The sequence below is a fragment of the Castor canadensis genome, chromosome 19 (assembly GCF_047511655.1).
Source record: "Castor canadensis chromosome 19, mCasCan1.hap1v2, whole genome shotgun sequence".
NCBI lineage: Eukaryota > Metazoa > Chordata > Mammalia > Rodentia > Castoridae > Castor > Castor canadensis.
The window spans coordinates 23,679,152-23,706,420 of NC_133404.1; the positions used below are offsets into that span (position 1 = coordinate 23,679,152).

Sequence of the window (27,269 nt, forward strand, 5' to 3'; positions counted from 1 at the left end):
CCAATACCATGCTGTTTTTATTGTTATTGCTTTGTAATATAGTGTGAAGTCAGGTATTGTGATACCTCCTGCATTGTTCTTTTGACTGAGTATTGCCTTGGCTATTTGTGGCCTCTTGTGTTTCCATATAAATTTCACAGTAGATTTTTTAATCTCTTTAATGAATGTCATTGGAATTTTGATGGCAATTGCATTAAACATGTAGATTACTTTGGGGAGTATCGACATTTTTGCTATGTTGATTCTACCAATCCATGAGCATGGGAGATCTCTCCACTTTCTATAGTCTTCCTCAGTCTCTTTCTTTAGAAGTGTACAGTTTTCCTTGTAGAGGTCTTTCACATCTTTTGTTAGGTTTACACCTAGGTATTTGATTTTGTTTGAGGCTATTGTAAATGGAATTGTTTTCATACATTCTTTTTTCAGTTTGTTCATTGTTAGTGTTTAGAAATGCTAATGATTTTTCTATGTTGATTTTATATCCTGCTACCTTGCTATAGCTATTGATGATGTCTAGAAGCTTCTGAGTAGAGTTTTTTGGGTCTTTAAGGTATAGGATCATGTCGTCTGCAAATAGGGATATTTTGACAGTTTCTTTACCTATTTGTATTCCTTTTATTCCTTCTTCTTGCCTAATTGCTCTGGCTAGTACTATGTTAAATAGGAGTGGAGATAGTGGGCATCCTTGTCTGGTTCCTGATTTTAGAGGGAATGGTTTCAGTTTTTTCTCCATTAAGTATAATGCTGGCTGTATGTTTGTCATATATAGCTTTTATAATGTTGAGGAACTTTCCTTCTATTCCTAGTTTTCTTAGAGCTTTTATCATGAAATGATGTTGGATCTTATCAAAGGCTTTTTCTGCATCTATTGAGATGATCAAGTGGTTTTTGTCTTTGCTTCTGTTAATGTGGTTTATTACATTTATTGATTTTCATATGTTGAACCACCCCTGCATCCCTGGGATGAAGCCTACTTGGTCGTGGTGAATAATCTTTTTGATGTGTTGCTGAATTCGGTTTTCCATTATTTTGTTGAGGATTTTTGCGTCAATGTTCATTAAGGAGATTGGCCTATAGTTCTCCTTTTTGGAGGTGTCTTTGCCTGGTTTTGGGATAAGTGTAATACTGGCTTCATAAAATGTGTTTGGCAGTTTTCCTTCCCTTTCTATTTCATGGAACAGTTTAAGGAGGGTTGGTATCAGTTCTTCTTTAAAGGTCTGATAGAATTCAGCAGAGAATCCATCAGGTCCTGGACTTTTCTTTTTGGGGAGACTCTTGATTGCTGCTTCAATTTCATTTTGTGTTATAGGTCTATTCAGGTGATATGATTGGATTTTTAACTCCTAGTTGATTGAATCTATAAACTGATTTGATTTATACTGCCTAATGAATCAAATTTCTACTTGGCTGATATCACAAAGAAATGAGAAATTTCTTTGTTCACTTTTCCTTACATGTAACATTGTACATGGCACATGGTTGACACTTAACATTCTTAGATTGCAAAAATGAATAGGTTGAGCTGGGCACCAGTGGCTCATACCTGTAATCTTAGCTACTTGGAAGGCTTAGATGAAGAGGATCACAGTTTGAAGCCAGCCCAGGAAAATAGTTCTCAAGACCCCATTTCCAAAATAACCAGAGCAAAATGGACTCTAGATATAGCTCAAGAAGTAGAATGCATGTTGCAAGTACAAAATCCTGAGTTCAAATTTGAGTCCCATTAAAAAAATGAATAGGTCAAAGTCAATTATCTTCCCTTTTAAAAATAATGAATGATTGGGTAGTGAAGTTAAAATAGGTTTTAAAATAACATCAAAATATGATAAGTGGTGCAATGGACCAAGAGGTAAGGGTGCCTGCCTGGTAATCATGAGGCCCTGAGTTCAATCCCCAGTATCAGCAAAACAAAAAACATGGTATGCTTATGACAAAATACCTGCAAAATTCTTATTCTGAAAATTATAAGAAAGTGATGAGCTAAATTAAAAATGATGAAAGTAAATATACGAATATAGCAATTTCATGAATTTGAAGGCTCATGAATACTAGGCCCATTCTTATAAATTTATTCATACGTTTGCTAGATACCCAATCAATATCCTATTATGAATATTTAGAAATAGGTGGATTCTAAAATGTATATGAGAAGGAAAAGGATGTAGATTAGTGAAATGAATTTAGGAAAAGGATGGACAATACTGTACAGCACTTACCACCTAATTCAAGGATTAAAATGAAGCAGCTTTAGTCAAAATAGAGTAGGATTTATGTAATGACAGGAATTTAAATAAATAAGGCAATGAAGCAGCTAGTACTAAATCAACACACAGATGATCAGTAGATTTCTGTGTAATGTGCTCAAGAAATTTAATGGGGAAATGGTAGTAATTTTACCAATAATTGCTAGAATTATTGAGCACCTACATACCATAAATGTCTACTGTAATTTTTCATTGTATCTAATAATTCAAAATTTATCATAGGTATAAAAGGCAAATGTTAGCAGGCATTCTGCTACTTAAGCCACACCTCCAGTCCATTTTGCCTAGTTATTTTTGAGATGGGGGGTCTCACAAACTATTTACCCAAGCTGGCTTTGAAATGAGAACCTCCCTATCTCAGTCCCCCAAGTAGCTAGGACTACAGGCATAAGCTAACCAGTGCCTGACTTATATTCACTATTCTAAGAAGAAACCAGCCATACACATTGAGTGCATTATGATATCATTTATTTGACATTCTAGAAAAGGCTAAACTATTAAAATGGGTGTGATCAATGATTGCCAAGTAAACTTCATCATATCAGTAATTGCTGAGTGGGGAGAAGGAGTACTACAAAGGTACACTACAAAACATGTGGTGATGATGGATGGTGGTTATTTGGGTGACCTTGAAGGGACCCATTTTCTGCCATTTCCTTTCTTACTTGAAATTCTTTTGAATGAACTGGGAACACATTGGGAAAACAGTGTCCTGAAGTAGGGAGGACTGCAAGGAATAAACAAGGATTTGTTCCTCTCTTCCTTAGATGCAGGATACCATTCAAAGCTGTGGTGGCCAGCAGAAGTAGTAGCATTAAGACAGGGACACGGTCACCATACAACACAAACTCTGTGCTATAGAAGACTGGAGAAAAAGGAACCCCAATGAACTGTTGGTGGGAATGGTAATAAGTACAGTCATTATGAAAAGCAGCATGGAGTTTTCTCAGAAAATTAAAACTAGAAATACTATCTGACCAAGCAATTCTATTATTCTACTACTGGTTATTCATCCAAAGGAAAAGAAATCAGTATGTTGAAATAACATTTGCATCTCATGCTTACTGTATTGTTTCTTATAATAGCCAAGAAGAAGAAAAAGTCAAAATATTCATAAAAGGAGAATGGGTTACATAGTACCATTAATGGAAGAATGAAAATATTCAGCCATGAAAAGGACAAAATCCTGTCATTTGAGACAACATGGATGGAACTAGTGAACATTTCTGTTAAATTAAATAAGCCATAATAAGAAAGAAAATTACCATAAGATCTCATGCATGTGTGCAATCTAAATTGTTGAACCAGAGATTGGGGAAAATATAGTGGAGGGGAGAGAGAAAGATAGTATGAAGTTACTTTAGATAGTAATAAGACTTTTAGATAGAAAAAGAATTAGAAATAGAAATAAGTTAGATAGAAATTAGAATTTCTGGTGTCCTATCATACAGGGGCCTTAATGTAAATAACAATTATGTATCATATATTTCACAAAGTTAGAAGAAAATTGTTTCAGTGTTTCTACCATAAAGAAATGATGCTAGAAAAGATAGATATGCTTACCTGGATTGAGACATCACATAACATACACTTATATCTGAATATCACATGGTACTCCATAAAAAAGCATTTTTCTGTTTTTATGCATCAATTTTAAAAGATTTAAAATTAAAATGCACGAGTAACCCTCAGGGGTTAGAGTTGAAATGTAATTGTCTATCCTTTATCAGAGTTAAATATGAACTTGGAGGGGTCAAAATAACAGCACCTAAGTATCTGACTTGCTCCCAACATTACCTCGCACTCTGGGTCTTCAGGGCCAAGGAGCACATGGTATCACTGAAGCTGTGAGATTGGTGTGGAGAATATACCCGTGGTCATGGGTCATGAAGGAAAGTTTCCTCACTGTGAATGTTCATGCCAGTGCAGTTTGCCATCCCATAGTTTTGGAGACTTTTAGGCATGTTTCTGTCCACAGCCCTGGAGCTGCCCAGCAGAGAGCTCTGGGTGTGGACACTGAGCTGTGTGGTGTGACTGGGAAGTCCTCCATGTTGCAGGATTCTCTCTGTATCAAGCACATGTGCTGATTCCTCAGTCTATGCCCACCTCTTAGATTACTGCATAGGGAGTTGTAAGAATCTTTTGTTGTTATTCTTAACTTTTGCAATTTTTTGTTGCTTCTTCTAGGCTTTCTCTACATGAATCATTCATTTACCTTGGTCTGCCCAAAACTTCATGCCTAAGGACTTATTTCTAGGTTGGGTGAGCAGAGACTGACTCTAAGTATTAAATATTGTTTGGCATCCAATCTGTTTGTAGCCAGATCAATATGGCAATAATTAATGATTAAAATAACTATACCGTGTATCTACAATAGAATCTGTAAGTAGGTTAAAACCACCTGTTATGCACACTAACTGCCTTTTCCTAGAATTTTTTTGTTAACATCTGGCTGGGTATGTTACTGCATACCTGTAATTCCAGCTACACAGGAGGAACAGGCAAATATGTATAAGTCAATTTTACTTTTAAAAACTAACAAGTAACAATCTAAAAATATAACTAAGAAAACAATTCCACTTAAAATGCTAAGAAAAATAACATTCCAAAAAATAAATTTAACAATATAAGTATAACACATTACACTGAAAAAAATAAAGATCTATATAAATGGAAAATATGCCATATTCTTAGTTCAAAAGACTTAATACAGTAAGGATGGCAATACTACCCAAACTGATCTATTCATTCAATGCCGTCAAAATTCCAACTGACTTTGTTTTGGCAGTAACTGACAAGTTGACTCTACGTTGCACAGGAAATGTAAGAAATCCAGAAGAGTAAAACCAGTCTTGGAAAGAAGAAAAACAGGAATGATTTTGCAGTATTCAACTATACTTTCAGACTTCAACATTTCCTACAAAGTGATAGTAATGAAGAAACATTGTGGCACTGAGATAAGAACAGACATATATAGATCAGTGAATAGAACTTAGTATCTAAAAATTAGCCCTTAAATTTATGGTCTGCGAATTGTACAAAGGTGTCAAGGCAATTCAGTGTGTAAACATATTTTATTCAGCAAATGTGTCAGGGAAAATGGATATACATATACATGGAAGCTGGATGCCTCCCACTTACTATATAAATAATGGACTCAACATAGATCATACCCTAAATATAGGAGCAGAAACTGCAATGCACATAGAAGAGAACATAGAAATAAATCTGCAAGATCTCAGCTTAGACAGTGGTTTCTATGATGTACCAATAGCACAAGTGATTAAAAAAGATAAACTGAACTTCATTAGAATTAACAAACATCATGATTCAAAGTATCCTATTTAAAAGAAAAGAAAAGCCCCCAAACTGACAGAAATATTTGAAAAATTGTATGGTTGTTAAGGGTCTATAGTTCAAAATATATACAAAATTTCTACATATCTAAATCAAAAAGACAAATATCTCAATTGAAAACAGGTGAATGAAAAGACAGAGTAAAATGGCAGAATAGGAATCTTACTGCTTATCTTCCAACAGAGATTTCAATTTGAACAACTATCTCTGCAAGAAAATACTTTTATAAGAACTATGAAAATGAGGTAAGAGCCATGTGTGGTGTTACACACCTTTAAGCCCAGCCTTTGGGAGGCTGAAGCAGGAGGATCACATGTTCAGTGTCAACATGGACTATGTGGTAATTGGCAGGCCAGCTTGGGCAACACAGTGGGACCCTGTGTGAAAAAAAAATATATGAGATAAAAGATGATACCTGGTTAGAGCACAATAACAAAATGGAAGAGGGCAGGAAACAGTTTTAGGCTATCTCTCAAAACCATGAAACAAAATACAGATTTCCTTGGGGGAATACTTAAGTGAGCTATGCTTTAATAATCAGTCCATTACAATTAAAATGAACAATGGGCACATTCCCATAACCCCTAGATTCAAGGCAAATAACCATGGACTGAGTCTCTAGACTTGCCTTAGTACTTGGCAGGGCAACCACATCCCCTTCGAGGCAGATGTGATCTACAATCTGCATTCCTGCTGGGGACAACAATGACTGAGGCAGTGGTCGTCAGCCCTCAGTGGTAGATAGGACCTTGTGACCTTGGGATGTGGGAGTGTACTAGAGCTTCACCCACCTTGTTTGCTACAGGATTCCAGCCTATTACCACATCAGTCTGAGAAGACATAGGATTCCTGTCCTGCACAGGGCCTGCTGGGAAGTCCCAGGCTTAGGCAGTAAACCTGGGCATAGGGACCACACCAAATGTACTGTCCAGAATCTTAGGATGGGCTTACAAGTGAAAAGAATTCCAGGAAAAGCCTGTTTGCAAGACTACAGTTACATACCTACTTCAAATGTGCAGACCTTGATACATGACCACAGGTGTAAGAACACTGAAGTACACTTAATCTCACCAACTAACCAGGAAAACAGCCATTGAGCCATCTTGTGTAAATGGAGCTAATATGAAGGGGCTGAAAAATCAAAGTAACAGTTTTAGAAATGCCAGCAAACTTCAAAAAAAAAAAAAAAACAGGAAAACATAAAATTGTCAAAGGGGAAAAAAGGCTAGTACATGGCCCAAGTGGTAGAGGGCCTATGGAGAAACCTAAGACTCAATTCAAACCCTAGTACTGCCAAAAAATTAAATTATATAAATATCTGAAAAATATGATCACAGTATGCAAAATGGACTACTACCCCAAATCCCAGAAAATTAATACTCTTTCTTATATATTTTGCACCTCTTCTCCTCCTTTCCACTCTTGCCCCTCTACAATACAGTGGTTTCTGCTCACCTGCACCCTCTTCACACCCCCAAACGTCCTCATGACCTCCAACTTACTGCACTGCGATGATCACCATGTCAACACTCCCCATCCTCATCTCTTCCCCACCACCCACTAACACCGCCCCCACCAGCGACACCTAATGTACCTTTCTCTCAAGTGAGTCACTTCGGTGTGTAACATCCTCCAAAGTACACAGAATCACACATCTTCCCTCTAACTGACTCATGGTCGCTCCCCCTCCTCCCTTCACATGAATACAACCCCCAGTAACAGCCTGAGATTTGAAGGATCTATAGTGATATGACAGGATAGATGGAGGGGAGTGAGGATGCAGCACAACAGTGCCACAGCAATGCGCTGAGTCCCAAGATTCCAAGGTGTCCTTTCTGGTTCTTCCATGACAAGTATTCGGCTCTGAAAAATTCCAACGTTATAAATAAAATATGGAATAACTGATGAAAAAAATGAATATTTCCCAGGTTCAGAGTATCCATCCACGTGCAGCTGACCTTGCTCACCCCACCACCTCAGTAACTGGTCATCAGGTGAAGGTTCAGGCATCTCCAGCTGTCCTCCATCTCTGCGCAGGATTTCTTGTCTCCAGCCGACTTGTCAGTTTCACTGCCTTACCTAGAGCTGAGGCCCGCACCACCCCTCCCCCTCTGCGCATGCGCGGATGTGCCACTCTGCAGAGAACCCAGCCTCTTTAAGAAATTAGAGTCCTGGGCATGGCGGCTGTTAAGCATTCATAGAACGGGTGCCTTGAGGAAAGATTTGAGAAACCACTATTGACCTGATGTGAAAGGAACTATTTATCTATTCTTAGATATGTGTAAAGGATTAGGATAAAATTCTTGCTTCTCAAAACGTCACTACAGACCCAACAGGCCAAATAATCAAGATGAGAAATCACCCTCAGTGTATTGGACGGCGGAGGGGGAGGGGGTGGAGGGGGGTGGAGGTGAAGGAAGATTAAGGTGAGGGAATATGGTTGATGGGTTTCATATACTTATATGAAATAGAACAAAGAAATCTCTTGCAATTGCTTTAAGTGGGATGGGGTGGAGGTCGAGGGGGAGACAGTGAGGGTAATCTAATCAATGTACAATATAAGCCTATTTGGAATTGTCACGATGAATTCCCCCAGTACAATGAATATATCCTAATTTTAAAAATGGGGAAAAACTCACCCTCAGACCTTCCTATATGTGGTACAGAAAACCTGCTAAGGAAAAGGTAAAGTAATCAAATATGCTGTTATTACAACCATGCAAGACACTTGAAACCCTGTCAGAATAAAATATGTCTAATTATAAAAAAGGTACTACATTGTCCATATTTTTCAGGATATTTTTTTCTACTTTCAACAATTAAGGGGGTGCAGTAAATCCTTCTCCTAACACCATTATGTAATTTCCCTCTAGGGGCTTATATAATCCTCAATTAAAATACAGAAGCAAACTGTAAAATACAATGTTTAATTGAATTAATTGAATGTTTAAAAAATGTTTAATTTGAATACAAATCTTAAACAACAAGGAGTGGTAGCCCATGTCTGTAATCCCAGCACTCAACATGCTGAAGCTGGAGGATCACAAATCCAGGCAGGTTTGGGCTCCATCAGAGATCTTGTCTCAAAAAAACAAACAAAAATTAAGTGCCTAGCAGTGCCACAGGCTGCTTGAAGCAGCATGGTAGGTCCTTAGGTAACCTATAGACCACCACAACATCAGCCTACAGAAGAAAAGAAAAGCAGGGGCATAGGATACCTGCCACCCCTCACAAATGAAGGCTTAACAAATCCCTGGCCCCTCCCTCATTTCCTCCTTGGCTGCACTGCAGCACAGTGCAGAGCAGGTTCAAGCCAGCCAAGCTAAGTGGAAACTGCAGATAATCTTCTTGCCTTCCCCCTGCAGTGTAACACTGAGGAAGGAGAGGGAATGAGTAGAATGCTTTGGGCACCAGGTGTAGACATGGCTGTAATTCTCCCCAGTCTGAAGTTACAAAACCCCCACAGATCTGCCTTCCCCACTGCAGCTAGTGGCAGAAGTTTCCCAGCTGCGCATGCTTACCCAGCCTCCTGCACTGCAGCACTTTGGGAGGGGGTTGCTTGTGCGATGGGGAGTCATTCACTCTAGGCCAGCTCCTGTCTGCACCACTGTGCTTTGGAGAAGGAGTGGCTGAATTTCCAGCAGGGTCTTAGCAGACACCCACAGCTTGCCCTTGCCCCGTCTCCATTGTGAGAGGGGGCGATGGCCCAATACCCAGCAGTGTTTCTGCAGACTGGCACATCTGCATAGGCAGCCACCTTTGGGGAATCACACAATGGTGCTGATGAAGACTGGCACCACACTGCATTCTCGAGATACATTTCAAGTCTTGCTTCCTAACCCTAGAAAATGCCATGAAAAGAAAAAGACCTTCCATTATAGCTTCACCTCCCACAACTATCAGGGGATTCCTAAATACAAGTTTTACATACCTTTCCCTATGTTATACAATAATAGCCACCACAGTGAGTGACTGTAAGACAAGGGTAAAATATACAAGGAAACAGACCCAAACACTTTTGCACGTTCATCCGCATAGTGAGGGTGGGTTCAATTTTTTAGAAAGCACGATCACAATATGGGACCACCACAAGGCCACAGAAAAATTATCATTACCTTAAGATAAAATCTCTACTTGTGCCTGCTGCATTCTCGTTCTCACCCCTCCAGCTCCACACCACAGTGGTAATTCTGCTGACCCTCCCACTTCAGACACTCAAGTGATCCCCAAATTACCCCCAAACCCCCTTCATAATGTACCTTCCTCATCACCCTCTCACAATACGTTACACGGACCAGAGCCTGCACTGTGACCACCACTGCCATAACACATATACCTCCAATCCACCCTCCCCCACTCATCTCAGAAATACTTCTATCCACAAAAACACCCTATCTATCATTTACCCCTCAATCCCCTCTACCCTCTTACCCCTTACCCTGCTCTCACCCACAAATATCCACTGAACCATCATTCAAGCATCCCAGTAGCAATCATTGTGTCAACCCGCCCCACCCAGTGCCAGGCAGAAACCCTAACGACCCTCTCTCCAGCAGCTAGGCATACTACCCCAGAAACTGCAGAATCACGCATCTTTCCTTAAAGCTGCTCTGATGTCACACCGCCTCCTCCCACACATCTCCACTAACCATCCACAGTAACAGCCTCAGAATTGAAGGACAAACGTCCACCCAAAAAAGACCCCTCATGACTTGACAGGACTGTGGCAGAGGTGTCAGGCACACTATTGCCATAACACAGGGCGGAACAGCTGAGTCCCAAGCCAGCAAGTCCGGTTCGGCGTAACCAGCTACTTTAATTCCCAAAAGGTTCCCAGGTTATACAACCTAAAAGTCCTACAAACTTCAAATACCTGTTAAGCAAAAAGGAACGTTCCCAAGGCTCAAAGCAGTCACTGGAGCTGCTGACTTTACTCGCTCCATCGCCTGGATGACCATTCCGCAGGCTGACGCACCAGGCGTGTCCAGCGGTTTCTCCTCTCTGCAAAGGACTTGCCAGTTTGCAGGCTCCTCCCGCCCCTCCGATGCAGGCACGCTAGTCCACCCCCTCAGTCTGCGCATGCGCACTGATTTGCCACATTGCAGGGGGCCCTGCAACCAGTAAGAATGGAAAAAGGCCACTGACATTGAAATATTCATAGTATGTATGACTGGAAGGGGAATCCTTTTCATGATAAAATTAAATATTTAGCAGCAGAAATCCAGAGGACTACATCTTGAAAGACTAAATGAACTTGTAGGAGAGGAGAGGTGAATTAGGGATGAAGGTGAAGGAATACTGTTGGTGGGTTTCTTATATGTATACAGAATAGAACAATGAAGCATCTTGCAATTGCTTTAAGTAGGGTGGAGGGGGTTGAGGGGGACGATGGTGGGGTGGTGATCTAACCAGTGTACAAGTAAGCCCATTTGAAAGTGTCATACTAAATCCCCCCATACAACAAATATATTCCGAAAAATGAAGGGGAAAATAGCCTGAATGAGGGGCTGAGTATTCAGCTCGGTTTTAGGGCACTTGCCTAGCGTGCAAAAAGCCCTGGGAACAATTCCCAGCACCAAAAAACAAAACAATTAAAATAAACCCACAAAACATGAAAAATTTTATGTAAGATTCTATTTTTTGCACCTAACTTATTTTACATCATATTGTGTTCAATGCAAAAGGTATTTTTCAAGGCACATTAAAATTACTATATATAACAACCATGTCAGTATTCATTGATTTATTTGCAGAGGTAGGAATGAATCAAGGTCTTCAGCATGCAAGGCATCACTTTAACACAGAGCTTTATTCTCAGCCATTTTTATTTCACTTTAAGATGATCTCACTAAGTAGTCCAGACAAGCATCCAGTGAAGACAATTCTGCCTTTAGAAATACTTCATAGTGTAGTGTACCCTTCAACTCTTCCCTAAGACTTCAGATTGACATCCTAACTGTAGTGGTTGGATTTATCAGACTTTCAGCATCAAGTGAGCCAATTGCCAATTTCTTAAAATCAATCCTATCTCTCTCTCTCTTTCTTTCCCTCACATATATACACATTCTATCTCTCCCTCTTCCTCTCACCTCATGGGCTTTTCAGAAAACATTTCCTGAACTCTAATGTACAATGCAAGTCAATTAGCAATTTCTTGAAGTCTCTTTCTCTCACACACAGCCACTCCCTCTCCCTCTCCCCTCTTCCTCTCCTTCCCCCAAAGGTTTTTTAGAAAATACATTTCCTGAACTCTTCCCTAGCCTCATGGTCTACTTAATAAAAGTGTCTGGTACTCCTAGTAGGAAAAGCACAATTACTTACTTTCCTTCCCACATTTTTTCCTGCCAGTTATGTTAGGAATTGTGAAAAGAAAAAAATAAAATTCTAAACCAAAACCTTGAAAATGTCTGGCATATGATCTAGCACTGAGTTATATACTATCCCTGTGACAACATTTTTAGAATGCATGTTAAATACACAAGCCTAAGGAAATGACACCTCACATTGGTTTGTTTTTGAAAGGGCTTCAGAAACATTCAATGGAGAAAAGAAAGTCTTTTTAGAATATGGTTCTGGGAAAACTGGCTATACCTATCAGAAAGAATGAAGTTGCATCTTCTACTTAAATCAGATACAAAACTTAAGTCTGAATGTATCAAATACCTAAATGTTACAGCTAAAACAATAAAGCTATTATGAGAAAAAGCTTTTGAACATTGGATTTGGAAATGATCTTTTGGATATGTCACCAAAACCTAAGGAAAGAGAAAAATAGGTAAACTGGAGTATATCAAAATTAAGACTCCCCTGGGTATCTCAAAGGGCACAATTGAACAGAGAGATGGGGAAAACAGAGAATGGGAGAAATTGTTTGCAAATTGCATATCTCAAAATGGATTAATATTCCAAATGAATGAAAGCATGCAATTCAAGATCATTAATAAAACAATATGCTGGTAGCCCAAGTCAGTAGTTACAGTTACTTGAGAGGTTTGTCTGTCAGCCCTCAGTTGAAGCCTATAACCAATTGTTGTTCCTTGCTTCCAAGAAAGGTAATTTTGACCAGGTCTTCCTCGAAATATTTTAAGCAAGTCATCAACAGTAGCTATCAGAAATACCTATCATTGATCTATAACAGAAGCATAAGCAGAATTTCTATATAATCCTAACTGCCAGCACTTTAAAAGTCTTTGGTGCTAGTGTCAATGTTGTGCATTTTCTGGGATGAATCAAACTTTTCAAATCAAAAGGTTTCAAAACTGAGTGCCATGGTCCCACCATAACTCATCCAGAGTTTCTCAGTCTCTGGTGGGACATTGTCATCACCAATGCCTTACCTCTCCTTCCACACTTGGGGCTGTCCAAGACATCTGCTCATGCCTAAATGTGGAACATGTTGCAGGAGCCATATCACACCTGTCCCTTAGAGAGGTCCCAGCCACATCGTAGCCTTTTGCACCCTCAGCAGAATGAAGGAGCAGTGGGAGTAAGGCCAGCCTTATTACACAAGAGCAGATTGCATTGATAACATTAAGAGAAAACTAGATACTTTCAATAGAAGCACTCTCATTTTTCTGTGGACAAATCCACTTCACAGGATTTTTTTCTGACACTTAGAATTTAGAGGTAGGTCTAGAATAGTCTGTTACAGATGTTAGAGGCTTTCACGAACTCATCAGGTGAAGGTGTTTTTGCAGGATAGCAAGAAAGAACTAGACAAAAGTTGTGAAGCAATAATTCTGTTAAATGAATAGTGTTGTCTTTTTTGGTTGGACTGTGGTTTGAACTCTGGGCTTTAAGCTTGATTGCTTGAGCCAAACCTGTGAGTCATTTTGCTCTGGTTATTTTGGAGATCGGGTCTTGCAAATTATTTGCTCTTACTAGCCTCAAACCACAATTCTGATTTCAGCCTCCCAAGTAGGTAGAATTACGTGTGATCCACTAGTGTCCCGAGAATGTTCTGCTTTTTAAATGTGGGCTTATTTAGCTAATGTTTTAGAAACTCTCAATTGTGCTGATTGATGACAAATGTTTAAAGCAAACACAATTTTAATCTCTTAAAATGGCTATATGAACTTTAAAATGCTGCAGAACCAGGCTCCAATGTATCTTCCTTAGAATGAGACAAGGCATCTTTCCTTTGCTTGCTTTGTGTACCTTTCACTAGACCTGCACTTCAAAACTTCCCAAAGACTGGCAGAGTGAAAATTCTGCTTTCAGGTAAAGGCGGTTTTTTACAGCACTGCCTAATGAAACATAAATAAACATATCATAAATGGTGTTAACCCATTTTACTTCCTAGTCTTAGTCCACCAGTTTTCTATACACTGCAGGGCCGAAAGATGAAATGCTTTTTTAAAAGTTGTGTATATTGAAAGTACCTGTATACTATCTGATGTTACCTGTAGTAACCTGTGAACTGGTGGCTCATGCCAGTAATCCTAGCAATTCAGGAGACAGAGATCAGGAGGATCATAGTTCAAAGTCAGTCTGGGAAAATAGTTCTCCAGACTCTATCTCGAAAATATCCAATACAAAAACAGGGCTGGGGGTGGCTCAAGTGTTCGAGCACAAAGAAGAATGGAGACTCCACTGAGATTGATGAACAGAATCACCACAAAGAAAACTCTCAAATCCAAACAAACTAACAGGAATTAAAGTTCTTTATATTCTTGTGATGTTTTCACTGCTCTACCTGTCCTGGTCTCTATCTGAAAAGATAATCATTCTTTTTGTCATACAAACTGAAATTTGTATGATTTTCAGTTATTTAATCTTTTTTTTTCTTGGCAGTACTGGGGTTTGAACTCAGGGCCTCACCCTTGCTAGGCAGGCACTCTACCACTACAGCCATCCTGCTGGCCCTGCTACTTTTTTTTTTTTATTCAATCATAGTAAGTTGCTTCCTCTAAGAACCTTTAATGCCAGTTGCATGAACTTGTATCTTATGGATTTCTTCAGAATATTGTATATCCCTTATTAATGTAATTTGATTTGTGGCTCCTAGTTAATTTAATCTTTGCTCTGATTTGATTTATATTGCCTGACTGATCAAATTTCTACTTGGCTGATCTCTCAAATAAAGGAGAAATTTCTTTGTTGTTCATTTTTTTCTGAAATGTAACGTTGGACATGGCACATGGTTGACACTTAATATTCTTAGTTTGCAAAAAATGAATAGATTAGCTGGGTGCCAGAGGCTCATACCTGCAATCCTAGCTACTTGGGAGGCTGAGATGAGGAGAATCACCGTTCCAGGCCAGTCTGGCCAAACACAATCTCCAAAATAAGCAGGGAAAAATGAACTTGAGGTGTGGCTTAAGCAGTAGAGTGCTTGTTGCAAGTGTGAAGTCCTGAGTTCACACCATAGGCTCACAAAAAAATTGAATAGGTCAAAATCAATTGTCTTCCCTTATAAAAATAATGAATGATTGAGTAGTGAAGATAAAATATGTTTTTAAATAGCATCAAAAACTAGTATGTGGTGCAGTTACTGAAGCAGTAAGGGTGACTTCCTTGCAAGCATGATGCCCTAAGTTCAAACCTAGTATCACCAAAGCAAACAAACTAACAACAACAAAACAACTTGATATGCTCATGACAGAACACATGCTAAATTTGTACTCTGGAATTGATAAGACATTGATGAGCTCAAATGATGATCAACATCAATATAGGAATATATCAGCTTCATGAATTTGAAGGCTCAAAATTACTAGGTCAATTCTTCTAAATTTATATATACATTTACTAGACACACAACCAACATCCCATTATGAATATTTAGAAATTGACATGTGGTTTGTAAAAGTTATGTGAGAAGGAAAGGATGTAGAATAGCTAACAAATTTAGAAAAAGCTGGACAATGTTGTACAGCACATACTACCTAATTCAAGGGTTAATATGAAGCAGCTTTAGTCAAAATAGTGTGGTATTTGTGTAAGGATGGGAATTTACATAATTGGAGCAATGTAGCATCTAGTAATGAACCAACACATAGATGTTCACGAGATTTGTGAATAATGTTTGAAACAAATTTAATGGAGAAGTGATAGCAATTGCAGCAATAATTGCTAGAATTACTGAGCACCTATATACCACAACTGTCCACTCTAATTTTCACTGTACCCAATAATTCAAAATTTATAATAGGTAGAAAAGGCAAATCTTAGCAGGCATTTTACTGCTTGAGACATACCCCCAGTTCATTTTGACTGCTTATTTTAGAAATGGGGATCTCATAAACTATTTGCCAAGCTAGCTTTGAACCAAGATCCTCTTTATTTTAGCCTCCAAAGTACCTAGGATTACCGATAGGAAACACCAATGTCTGGCTTCAGATTCTTTTTTTTAAATAAGGAGAAACCAGCCATAACACATTGAACACATTAAGAGCTCATTTATTTGACTCCCTGGAAAAAGGTAAGACTAATAAAATGAGTGTGATCGATGACTATTAAGTTAACTTCATCATATCACTAATTGCCAAGGCTGAACAGAGGGAAGGACTACAGTAAAGGAGCACTACAAAACTTTTGGGGTGATGATGCAGGGTGGTTCTTTGGCTGGCCATGGAGGGACCCACTTCCCAGCATCACCTTTCTTGCTTGCATTTTGTTGAATAAGTATAAAATGAGCTGGGAATACAGCATCTTGAGGTGAGAAGGGACTGCATTGAACAAACCAGGCTTTGTTCCTCTCTTCCATAGAAGCAAGATTACCTTCAAAGGTTTCACAGTGAGTCATGTTTGTCTCACCAATTATGAAGTGGACACTTTCAATTGACATGATAACTATCCTTGATGGCTTTGAGGGTAGATGGAACTTAGACTACTGTCTCAAAATTAACCCTAGAATTCTTTTTTCTCTTGCTGCCTATCTGTGTGTAATAGACTATTTCACATACGTGGTGTGTTTTGAGTGTGTTCTGTCTCATCACACTCAAGCAATTGGTACAACTATGTCCAAGGATGCAGTTAGGTATGGTGTTTGGAACCCTGTTTCTGATTGTTGGCACTGCAGTGACCTCTGCTATCTTCCACACAGTAGAAGTCTTCCATTGGAATTGGTATTAGTGAACATATTGCACAAAATTGGTACAGTGAGTAGGGTCTGCTGTAACAGAACCCTCAATTTCTGGCAAAGTAGGAGGACCAATTACCCTCCAATCCCCAGCCAAGGCCAGAGATGTTAGCCTAGGGAAAAAGGACTAAACATGCAATTGAAGGAGTTACAGGGAAGGATGGGTGATAACAAGATCACAAAACACTTTACCCATCATAGATCTAAATGAACTGGCTGCAGGGACTAAGGCAGAGAGAAATGAAGGAGGAAAGAAAGGTAACAGTGTACCATCCCTTGTCATTGGACACTATTCATTGTCCATGCCAGAGAGCTTGTCAAGTGTGTACTCAGATATTCACTGAGGAATACAGAGAGTGAACATATGCAATGTTGGCTTTCACAGATGAGGAAACTCACTATCTAACAGATGGAGTAAGCCCACTGAACTCTCACGAAGCTTGGTTGATATGTTCATTTGATAAAGGGACATTGCATACTGAACTGTCTCATGCTGAATGGGGCTAAGGACTCTAAGTCTACAATGACTCTATACTCTTGTCATAACAAGAGGGACATTGGGCATGCTTTTTCATGTGGGTAGTCCCAGATAATGGATAGCCTGAGTGGAAGGCTTGCTTGAGCTCTGTTTTTAAGGGCCAGTCTAGACAATGTATGAAGATCCAATGTCTTGGAAAAAAAAAGTAGGGGGATGGGCTTTTCTTAGTTTCTTGGATCCTAGGATCACATGAAAATGTCTTGGGGTCTACTTAGGTGAAAAATTAAACTGATGATATTGAGAAGTTTGGGGACAAACATGGGAACCCTGAAGCTTATCTGTGTATAGTGTTTATCAAGTTGTGTGTGGGGCCCTTTGAACATTTTAGATCCAATGACTGAGATTTTCACTACTAAGTGCATTATAGGCATTGAAGGTTGGCTATTAGTGGCACAGAACATCAGTACTACATGAGGGGATATGCTACCTAACACCTATGAGACATCTACTACACAATAGTGTCACAATAGTGGGGTATCTACTACTGTCTGGTATCTAAGGTATCCAGCTCCCACTGGGCCATTCAACCAAAGGGGGCTTACATACTAAATGGAAAATAAAATATCACAGTAATCCCTTGGTATCAGCAAGTCCTGTGGGTTAAAAAAATCTGCAGATGCTAAAATCTCATATGAATGAACATATATGCATGTCCTCCTGTTTTAAAAATCCTTTGCAAATTATAATATACTAATATAAAGTAAATGTTAAGTAATTAGTCATTTCCCTGTATTGTTTAGGACAAAATGATAAAAAATTCTGTACATGTTGCAGTACTGGGGTCTCACACTTTCTAGGCATGCTCTCAGCCACTAAGGCCACTCTCCATCTCGATATGCCTCTTGAATGTCAAGTCCTTCCTTGCTATTGGACACTGATATGGAATGACCTTCATATGGCCAAAAAGCACATGTGACTCTGCAACCTGAACTGTGCATTCTTTCTTGGGTTCTCACAAATCTGACCAATAAAATTGGAGAGCCTCCAAAGGGTTTGATTATCAGTTGGAAATGGTACATTCAAGATTGTATCCAACTAGAATCTCAGGTGACCAATAGGATCCATGAAAATATGGGTAGCTTCTCAGAAGGGACCAAAGATCTACAGGGTGTTTTTTGGCTCTTCCTGTGGGTACTTGGATCCCAGAACACCAAGCCATGTCTAGATATTATGGCATGGATTACTAACTACTCTGGGAAACAAAAGAATAGATGAGGGTTGATGTGTGGATGCCATCTGGACAGTAGGTATGCAACGATTAATAAGATTATGATGAATGTCCTGTCCAATGAGACAAATTAACATTGTGGAGATGGCTATGCACCAACTACCCTGTAACATTTTCACTGACTCAAGAACTATTACTAACAGCCTAGCTTTCTGGTCAGGAGAATGGCAACTGAATGACTTCATGTTAAAGGATCCCATTATGGGAACAAGGACTGTGGCAACTGTATACTATCTGGTAGGGACAAATAATATGCTACTCATTTGGATGCTGAGGATAGTATATTTGCCCTTGAGAGGAACTTTGGTCATAATTTTGGATCAATTCACAGGACTTCATTCTGACTAAGAAGTCTACTTCATTACCTAAGCAACATGACAATGGATATACAGTCATTGAAGATGAGTAATATTCCATGTACCCTGTCATCTGTAGGCAAATGGAGCTAAGGAGCAGCTAATTCACAAAGGTAGTCTTAATCAAATATCAACATGGTCTTTGTGTGGCAGTGTAGACAACAAACACTGCACTCCATGTGAGAGAAATGTTGTCCTGCTCTGCCTGTTGGCTTGTTGGGGACCAGGAATCTTTGTGATTAGGTTGCACCCATGAAACCCCAATCTCAGTGTTCACAACCACTCTTTTCCCTTTTAAAGTGTATATCCTGGTATGGCTTGCAGTTCAGTCTACCAAAAAACACAGACAGGGATCCCTGATTGTAATTTGGAGACAATGATTCTGAAGGGCTCCTCTTATCTTCAAGGAAACCCCACAGCATCTGGAGAAAGGACAAATGAGCTAGCACTAGTATGCTAGTGGGGCTGGGAATATTTGGTCCACGCAAACATGAACCAAATAGTGGGTCAGAGATTTTATCAGACAAGTCAAGTTAGTGCAGGACACTGGCTCTGCTCTGGATGACTGAGGGCAAATGGGTCAAGAAATAAGGGCTATGGTTGCCAGCAGAAGTAGTAACCTTAGGACAGGGACAGGCTCACCACACATCAACTGTATACCATAGAAGAGGGCAGAAAAAGGAACCCCAGCGAACAGCTGGTGGGAATGATCATTATGAATGCAGCATGGAGTTTTCTCAGGAAATTAAAACTACAACTACTATCTGACCCAGTAATCCTATTACTCTACTACTGGTGATTCAGCTGAAGGAAATGAAATCAGTACGCTGAAGTAACATTTGCATCCCATGCTTATTGTTGTGTTATTTATAATAGCCAAGAAGTGGAAAAAATAAAAATATTTAATATTACATAGTACTATTAAAGAAAGAGTGACAATATTCAGCCATGAAAAGTATGGAATCCTCTCATTTGAGACAACATGGATGGAATTAGTGAACATTTCTGTCAAATTAAATAAGCCAGGAAAAGAAAGAGAATTACCACATACGTAATCTAAATTGTTGAGCCAGGGACTAAGGAAAATATGTTGGTGTGGGGAGGAAAAGATTAATAGGTATGAAGTTACAGTTAGATAGAAGTAAGAAGTTCTGGTGTCCTAATGCAAATGAACCTAACTTTAAGCAACAATTATGTATCATATTTTTCAAAGTTAGAAGAAAGTATTTCAAAGTTTCAATGATAAAGAAATGATGCTTACCTGGATTGAGACATTACACAACATATACTTATATCAAAATATCACATAGTACCCCATAAATATGCATGCTTTTGTTTTTATGCATCAATTTAAAAAGATTTAAAAGTGAAATGAATGAAGTAACCTCTAGGCATAAAGTCTAAATGTAAATGTTTATCCTTTATCAAAGAGTTAAGTATGAAATCGGTAGGGTTAAAATAATAGCACCTAAGTATCCACCATCCTGGTCTCAACATTACCTCACACTGTTTCTCTGTGGTCTCTCCATGGCTCAGGAGCTCATGCTATCACTGAACCTATGGCACTGGTGTGGAGAGTACATCCATGGTCATGGATCACAAAGGAAAGTTTCTTGACTGTGGATGTTCATGGCAGTGCAGTTTGCCATCACATAGTCTTGGAGACTTTTAGACATGGTTCCTGACCATAGCCCCACAGCTGCCCAGCAGAGAGCTCTGGATGTGAACACTGAGCTGTGTGGTGTGACTGGGAAGTCCTCCATGTTGCAGGATTCTCTCTGTATCAAGCACATGTGCTGATTCCTCAGTCTATGCCTACCTCTTAGATTACTGCATAGGGAGCTGTAGGTATCCTTTCTTGTGATTCTGAATTTTTGCTATTGTTTTTGTTGCTTCTTATAGGCTTTCTCTACCTGTTCACACTGGCTGTTGTGAAGCATTCATTTACCATGACCTGCCAAAAGGTTCATGTCTAAGGTCTTATTTCTAGGTAAGGTGAGCAGTGAGTAAACCACCAAGTTTTAAATATTATTTAGCATCCAATCAGTTTGTAGCCAGACCAATGTAGCAACAATTAATGTAATTATACAATGTGTCTACAACAGAATAGTAAGTACATTAAACCTACCCCTATGCACCATAACTAGCCTTTCTAGGATTTCTTGCATACATGTGGCTGGGTATGATCATGTATACCTCTAATTCCAGCTACAAGGAATGAATACACAAATATGTAGAAATCAATTCTATTTTTGAACACTAACAAGTAACAATCTAAAAATAATGCCAAAAATTCCATGTTAAATACTATGAAAAAACAATATCCCTAAAAATAAATTTAACAAAATAAGTACAATACATTTACACTGAAAAAATACATATCTATCTAAATGGGAAATATGCCATATTCTTAGTTGAAAGGCTTAATACATTAAGGATGGCCATACTACCCAAACTGATCTATACATTCAATGCCATCAAAATTCCAACTGATTTTGTTTTGGAATTTTGACTCTACAATGCACAAAGAAATATAAGAAAACCAGAAAAGCCAAAAACAGTCTTGAAAAAAAAAAGGAATGATTTTGACGTATACTTCCTGACTTCAAACTTTCCTACAAAGTGATAGTAATTAAGATACATATTGTGGTGCTGATGTAAGAATAGACATATAGATCAGTGACTAATACTTACTATCTAAAAATTAGCCCTTACTCTCGCCGCGTCGCCGGTGTCTGCGCTTCCTGCTCCACCTCGCTTCACCTCTCCCGGCCGACGCCCGGGGGACCCCAGCGAGAAGCGGGAATCATGTTCCTACACAAGCTGATGGCTCTTGACCTCCACAACCCTGCCGACTTCAACTGCAAAGATGAAACAGAATTTAGAAACTTTATTGTTTGGCTTGAAGACCAGAAAATCAGACACTGCAAGATTGAAGACAGAGGTAACTTAAGAAACATCCACAGCAGTGACTGGCCCAAGGTCTTTGAAAAGTACCTCAGGATGTGAACTGTCCTTTCAAGATTCAGGATCGACAAGAAGCGATTGACTGGCTTCTTGGTTTAGCGGTTAGACTTGAGTATAGAGATAATGCTGAAAAATACAAAGACTTAGTAACTGATAATGCAAAAAATACCGACAATTCAACTAAAAATGCAGAACCATTGATCAATTTGGATGTAAATAATCCTGATTTTTTTTTTCATTTTTCTTTTATTATTCATATGTGCATACAAGGCTTGGTTCATTTCTCCCCCCTGCCCCCACCCCCTCCCTTACCACCCACTCCGCCCCCTCCCTCTCCTCCCCCCTCAATACCCAGCAGAAACTATTTTGCCCTTATTTCTAATTTTGTTGTAGAGAGAGTATAAGCAATAATAGGAAGGAACAAGGGTTTTTGCTGGTTGAGATAAGGATAGCTATACAGGGCATTGACTCACATTGATTTCCTGTGCGTGGGTGTTACCTTCTAGGTTAATTCTTTTTGATCTAACCTTTTCTCTAGTACCTGTTCCCCTTTTCCTATTGGCCTCAGTTGCTTTAAGGTATCTGCTTTAGTTTCTCTGCGTTAAGGGCAACAAATGCTAGCTAGTTTTTTAGGTGTCCTACCTATCCTCACCCCTTACTTGTGTGCTCTCGCTTTTATCATGTGCTCATAGTCCAATTCCCTTGTTGTGTTTGCCCTTGATCTAATGTCCACATATGAGGGAGAACATACGATTTTTGGTTTTAAGGCTGGTGTAATGGCTTTGGCTAACCTTCTTCAGATTCAGCGTCATGATGATTACCTGGTAATGCTAAAGGCAATTCACATTTTGGTTCAGGAGCGCCTAACACAGGATGCAGTTGCTAAAGCAAATCAAACAAAAGAGGGCTTGCCTGTTGCTTTACACAAGCATATTCTTGATTTTGACACAGGAGATGCAGTTCTTAATGAAGCTGCCCAAATTCTGCAATTGCTACATATAGAAGAGCTTAGAGAGCTACATTAATTAATGAATTAATTAATGAAGCCATAGTAGCTGTTCAGGCCATTATTGCTGATCCAAAGACCGACCACAGACTAGGGAAAGTTGGAAGATGAGCACTGCAGGATGTCTACTTCTTACCTACTTAGTATAAACAGGAACCATGTAACCTTCCCGCATGTGTTTGGAAATCAAAAGTCACATTTTCAAGGGAGGAATCCCAGGAAGTTGACTATGTTCTAGAGTTTTACCACAAGTACTATTTTCTTTTAATAAAGTTTGGGAAAGTGGAATTTTCTTTTCAAAAAAAATAAAATAAATAAAAATAAAAATTAGCCCTTAAATTTATGTTCTGTTGACTACCTAAGGTGTCAAGGCAATTCATTATGTAAAAGTGTTTTATTCAGTCAATGTGCCTGGGAAGAATAGATATACATATACACGGAAGCTGGATCTCTTCTCCATACCATATAAATAATGGACTCAAAATAGTTCATAAACAAATATAGGAGCAGAAACTACAAAGCTCATGGAAGAAAACAGAAACAAATATACAAGATCTGAGCTCATACAATGGTTTCTATGACACAATACTAATAGCACATGTGATTAAAATAAAGAAATTGACTTTCATTAGAATCAAGACATATTGTGATTCAAAGTACAATATTAAAAACAAAATATAATAAAAACCCATAAACTGAGAGAAAAAATTTGAAAAATCATATTGTTATTAAGGGTCTATAATTTAGAACATATACAAAATTTAGGCATATCTATATCAAAAAGACAAATATCTCAATTAAAAATAGTTGAATGATAAGGCAGAGTACCATGGCAGAATAGGACTATCTACTGATCATCTTCCAACAGAAATTTCAATTTGAACAACTATCTGTGCAAGACAATACTTTTACAAACTATGAAAATGAGGTAAGAGCCATGTGTGGTGACACACACCTCTAATCCCAGCACTCAGGAGGCTGAAGCAGGAAGATCACATGTTCCATTCCAGCATGGACTATGCACTAATTTACAGGCCAGCTTGGACTCACAGTGAGAAACTGAAGAAAACAAAACAAAACAAAAAATGGGATAAAAGATCATACCTAGTTATAGCATGATAATAAAATTGAAGAGGGCAGGAAACAGAATTATTTTATCTTTCAAGACCACACAACACAATACAGTATTTCCTTGGGGCAAATACTCAGGTGAGCTATGCTTTAATAGTCAGTCCACTACAGGTAAAACGGAACAATGGGCACATTCCCACAACCTCTGACTCAAGACAGGTAACCCTGGACTGAGTCTGCAGACTTGCCTTGGTACTTGGCAAGGCAAGCACATCTCCTGTGAGGTAGATGGGATCAACAATCTGCATCCCTGCTGGGGATAACAATGACAGAGGCAGTGGTCAGCCCTCAGAGGTAGGTAGGACCTTGTGACCATGGGTTGTGGGAATGTACTAGAGCTTCACCCCCTTTTGTTTGCTAGACAATTCCAGGCTAGTACCATGTCAGTCTCAGAAGACAGGATTCCTGTCCTGCACAGGACTGGCTAGAAAATCCCATGCTCAGGTACCACACCAAATGTACTGTCCAGAATCTCAGGATGAGCTGACAATTGAAAAGAATTCCAGGAAAAGCCTGTTTGCAAGACTACAGTTACACACCTACTTCATCAAATGTGCAGACCCTGATATATGACCACAGGTGTAAGAACACTCAGGTATACTTAATCTCACCAACTAAAAAGGAAAACAGACACTGAGCCATCTTGTGTAAATGGATATAATATGAATGGGCTGACAAAGAATCAAAGTAAAAGTTTTAGGAACTCCACTCAACTTCAAGAAAATACAGAAAAACATAATAAAATGTGCAAAGGACAAAGAGGCTAATGGCAGAGTGCCTATGTAGCAAGCCTCAAACTCTGAGTTTAACCCCAGTACTCCAAAAAATTACATAAATATCTGAAAAAAGTATGATCACAGAATGCAAAATAGAGCACAACCTAAAATTACAGAAAATTAATACTCCTTCTGTCATATTTTCTACCTCTGCTCCTCCTTCCCACTCTTCCGCCCTCTACTACACAGTGGCTTCTGCTCACCTGCCCCCTCTCTTCAGACCCCCCAATGTCCTCATGACCTCCAACTTACCACACAGAAATCACCATGTCAACCTCCTCCACCTCCTCCTCCCCTTCATCACCCCCCTTCCTCCCCCTACATTAAGACACCAAATGTAACCTCCCCCTCAAGTCAGTCACGTCGGTGCGGGTGTGCACCATCCTCCAAAGTACACAGACTCAAGCATCATCCATCAAACTACCGAGTGGTCGTTCCCTACCCTGGCCACACAGGACACCAACAGCCCCCAGTAACAGCGTGAGATTTGAAGGACAAATGTCCACCCACTGAAGGATCTGTAGTGATACAGAAGAGTAGATTGGGTGACGATGCAGCACAATGTTGCCATAGCAACGTTCTGAGTCCCAAGCTTCCAAGGTGTCCTATCTGGTTCTCCAATGACAAGTATTTGGGCCTAGAAAATTCCAATTTTATACATAAATACCACAGGTACTACGATATGGAATAATTGATGATTAAAAAGGAATATTTTCCAGGTTCAGAGTATCCTTCTGTGCTCAGCTGACCTTGCTCACCCCATCACCTCAGTGACTGGTCTTCAGGAAGAAGTTCAGGCATCTCCACTTGTCCCCCATCTCTGTGCAGGATTTCTTGTCTCCAGCTGATTTCTCACTGTCAATTTCACAGCCTGAGAGCTCCAGTCGCACCGCCCCTCTCTCTGCGCATGCGCGGCTCTGTGCCACTCTGCAGGGAGCCCAGCACCCTCTCTGAAACCAATGCCTTGGGGGCGGGGGATTCTGGACCCTAAGCATTCATACAGTGGGTGAATTGAGGAAGAGACTTGAGAGATCATCATTAACCTGGTGTGAAGGACATATCGATCTATTATATATGTGCAAAGGATCAGGATAAAATTCTTGGTTCCTAACATGTCATTGCAGACCCATAGGGCAAATTATCCAGATTAGAAATCACCTTAGTGTGTGTGTGTGTGTGTGTGTGTGTGTGTGTGTGTGTGTGTGTGTGTAACTGTAGTAGAGAGGATGGTGAACGAATATGGTTGTTGGATTTCATATACTTACACAAAATAGAGCAAAGAAGCCTCTTGCAATTGCTTTAAGTGGGGTGGAGAGGGGGTAGACAAGCAGATACAGTGGGGGTAATCTAACAATGCACAGTATAAGCCTATTTGGAATTGTCATAATGAATCCCTCCTATACAATGAATATAACCTTGTTAAAAATGGAAATATATCACCCTCAGATCATCCTATATGTGGAACAGAAAAACTTCTAGGGAAAAGGTAAAGTAACCAGATATGTTGTTAGTAAGACCATGCAAGACACTTGAAACCCCGTCCAGAACAAAATAATTCTAATTATATAAAAGGTGCTATGTTGTCCAGATTTCTCAGGATATATTACTTTTTTCTACTTTCAACAATTTAAGGGGGACAGTTAGTGTGAAAATCCTTTCCCCAACATCATTATGTAATTTCCCTCTTCTATACAAAAGGAAAAGATAATTAAATTAGGAAAAGTCTCTGAACCTTTTGAAATTAATAGCAATTTAGATCAATGACAAATTTAAAACTGAGAGATTTCCTTGTCTATTAAATTTGCATATATTTATATTTTATCAAAAACTAATGGTAAGCAGTGTGTGGGAAAATAAGTTATTTTAATCATACCCAAATACAAGAAAATAAATATATTATTTTTCACCCCAAATACTTCTTTCTTCATACCAAGGTTACCTATGGGAAGGGCTTATGGAATCCACATTCAAAATGGAGAATCAGATTGTGCACATTTCAAGGAGGGAGGGAATCTGCAAGAAGAAACGCTTAATTTGAATACAAATCTCAACAAACCAACCAACAAACAAAAAGGCTTGGTAGCTCATGCCTGTAATCCCAGGCTCAACATGCTGAGGCTGGAGGATCACAAGTCCAGGCAGGTCTAGGCTCCATAGGAGACTTGTTTCAAAATAAACAAACTAGCAGTGACACAGGCTGGTTGAAGCAGCATAGTAGGTCCTGGGGTGGACTATAAACCCCCACTACACCAATCTACCTAATAAAAGAGAAGCAGGGGAACAGGGAACATGCCATCCTACACAAGTAGGAGCTGAACAAATTAGTGGCCCCTCTCTCATTTCCACTCCCTGGCTGCACTGCAGCACAGTGCACAGCAAGAAATCAACCAAACTAGATGGGGACTGCAGATCTTCTTGAGGAAGGAGAGGGAATAAGTAGATGCTTTGGCAACCAGGTGTAAACATGGTTGTCATCCTCCCCAAGCTGAGATTGCACAACTTCCACAGACCTAGCTTTCCCACTGCAGCCAGGGGCGGAAGTCTCTCAGCTGTGATACCTGTG

The 27,269-nt window shown here is 39.4% G+C and overlaps 1 protein-coding gene, 1 long non-coding RNA gene and 2 pseudogenes across 3 annotated transcripts in view; 3 read left to right on the forward strand and 1 right to left on the reverse strand.

Moving 5' to 3' along the window:
• The window catches only part of LOC109680562 (uncharacterized), a 472,009-nt gene that overhangs the window by 13,771 nt on the left and 430,969 nt on the right, over nt 1-27,269 (forward strand). The gene's annotated exons all lie outside the window — the stretch shown is intronic.
• Nucleotides 4,954-25,697, reverse strand: LOC141419189 (uncharacterized). 2 transcript variants are annotated; one of them, XR_012443839.1, is made up of 6 exons: nt 25,456-25,697; nt 23,755-23,858; nt 21,824-21,919; nt 21,521-21,687; nt 10,495-10,732; nt 4,954-9,378 (listed from the first exon to the last, which is right to left on the reverse strand). It is a non-coding gene; the product is annotated as an uncharacterized lncRNA (long non-coding RNA). The 2 variants fall into 2 exon arrangements; XR_012443840.1 differs by having other exon boundaries at nt 4,954-9,462.
• On the forward strand, nt 10,903-13,231 carry LOC109680759 (glycogenin-1 pseudogene; annotated as a pseudogene).
• LOC109680758 (RNA transcription, translation and transport factor protein-like) lies at nt 21,610-22,925 on the forward strand (annotated as a pseudogene).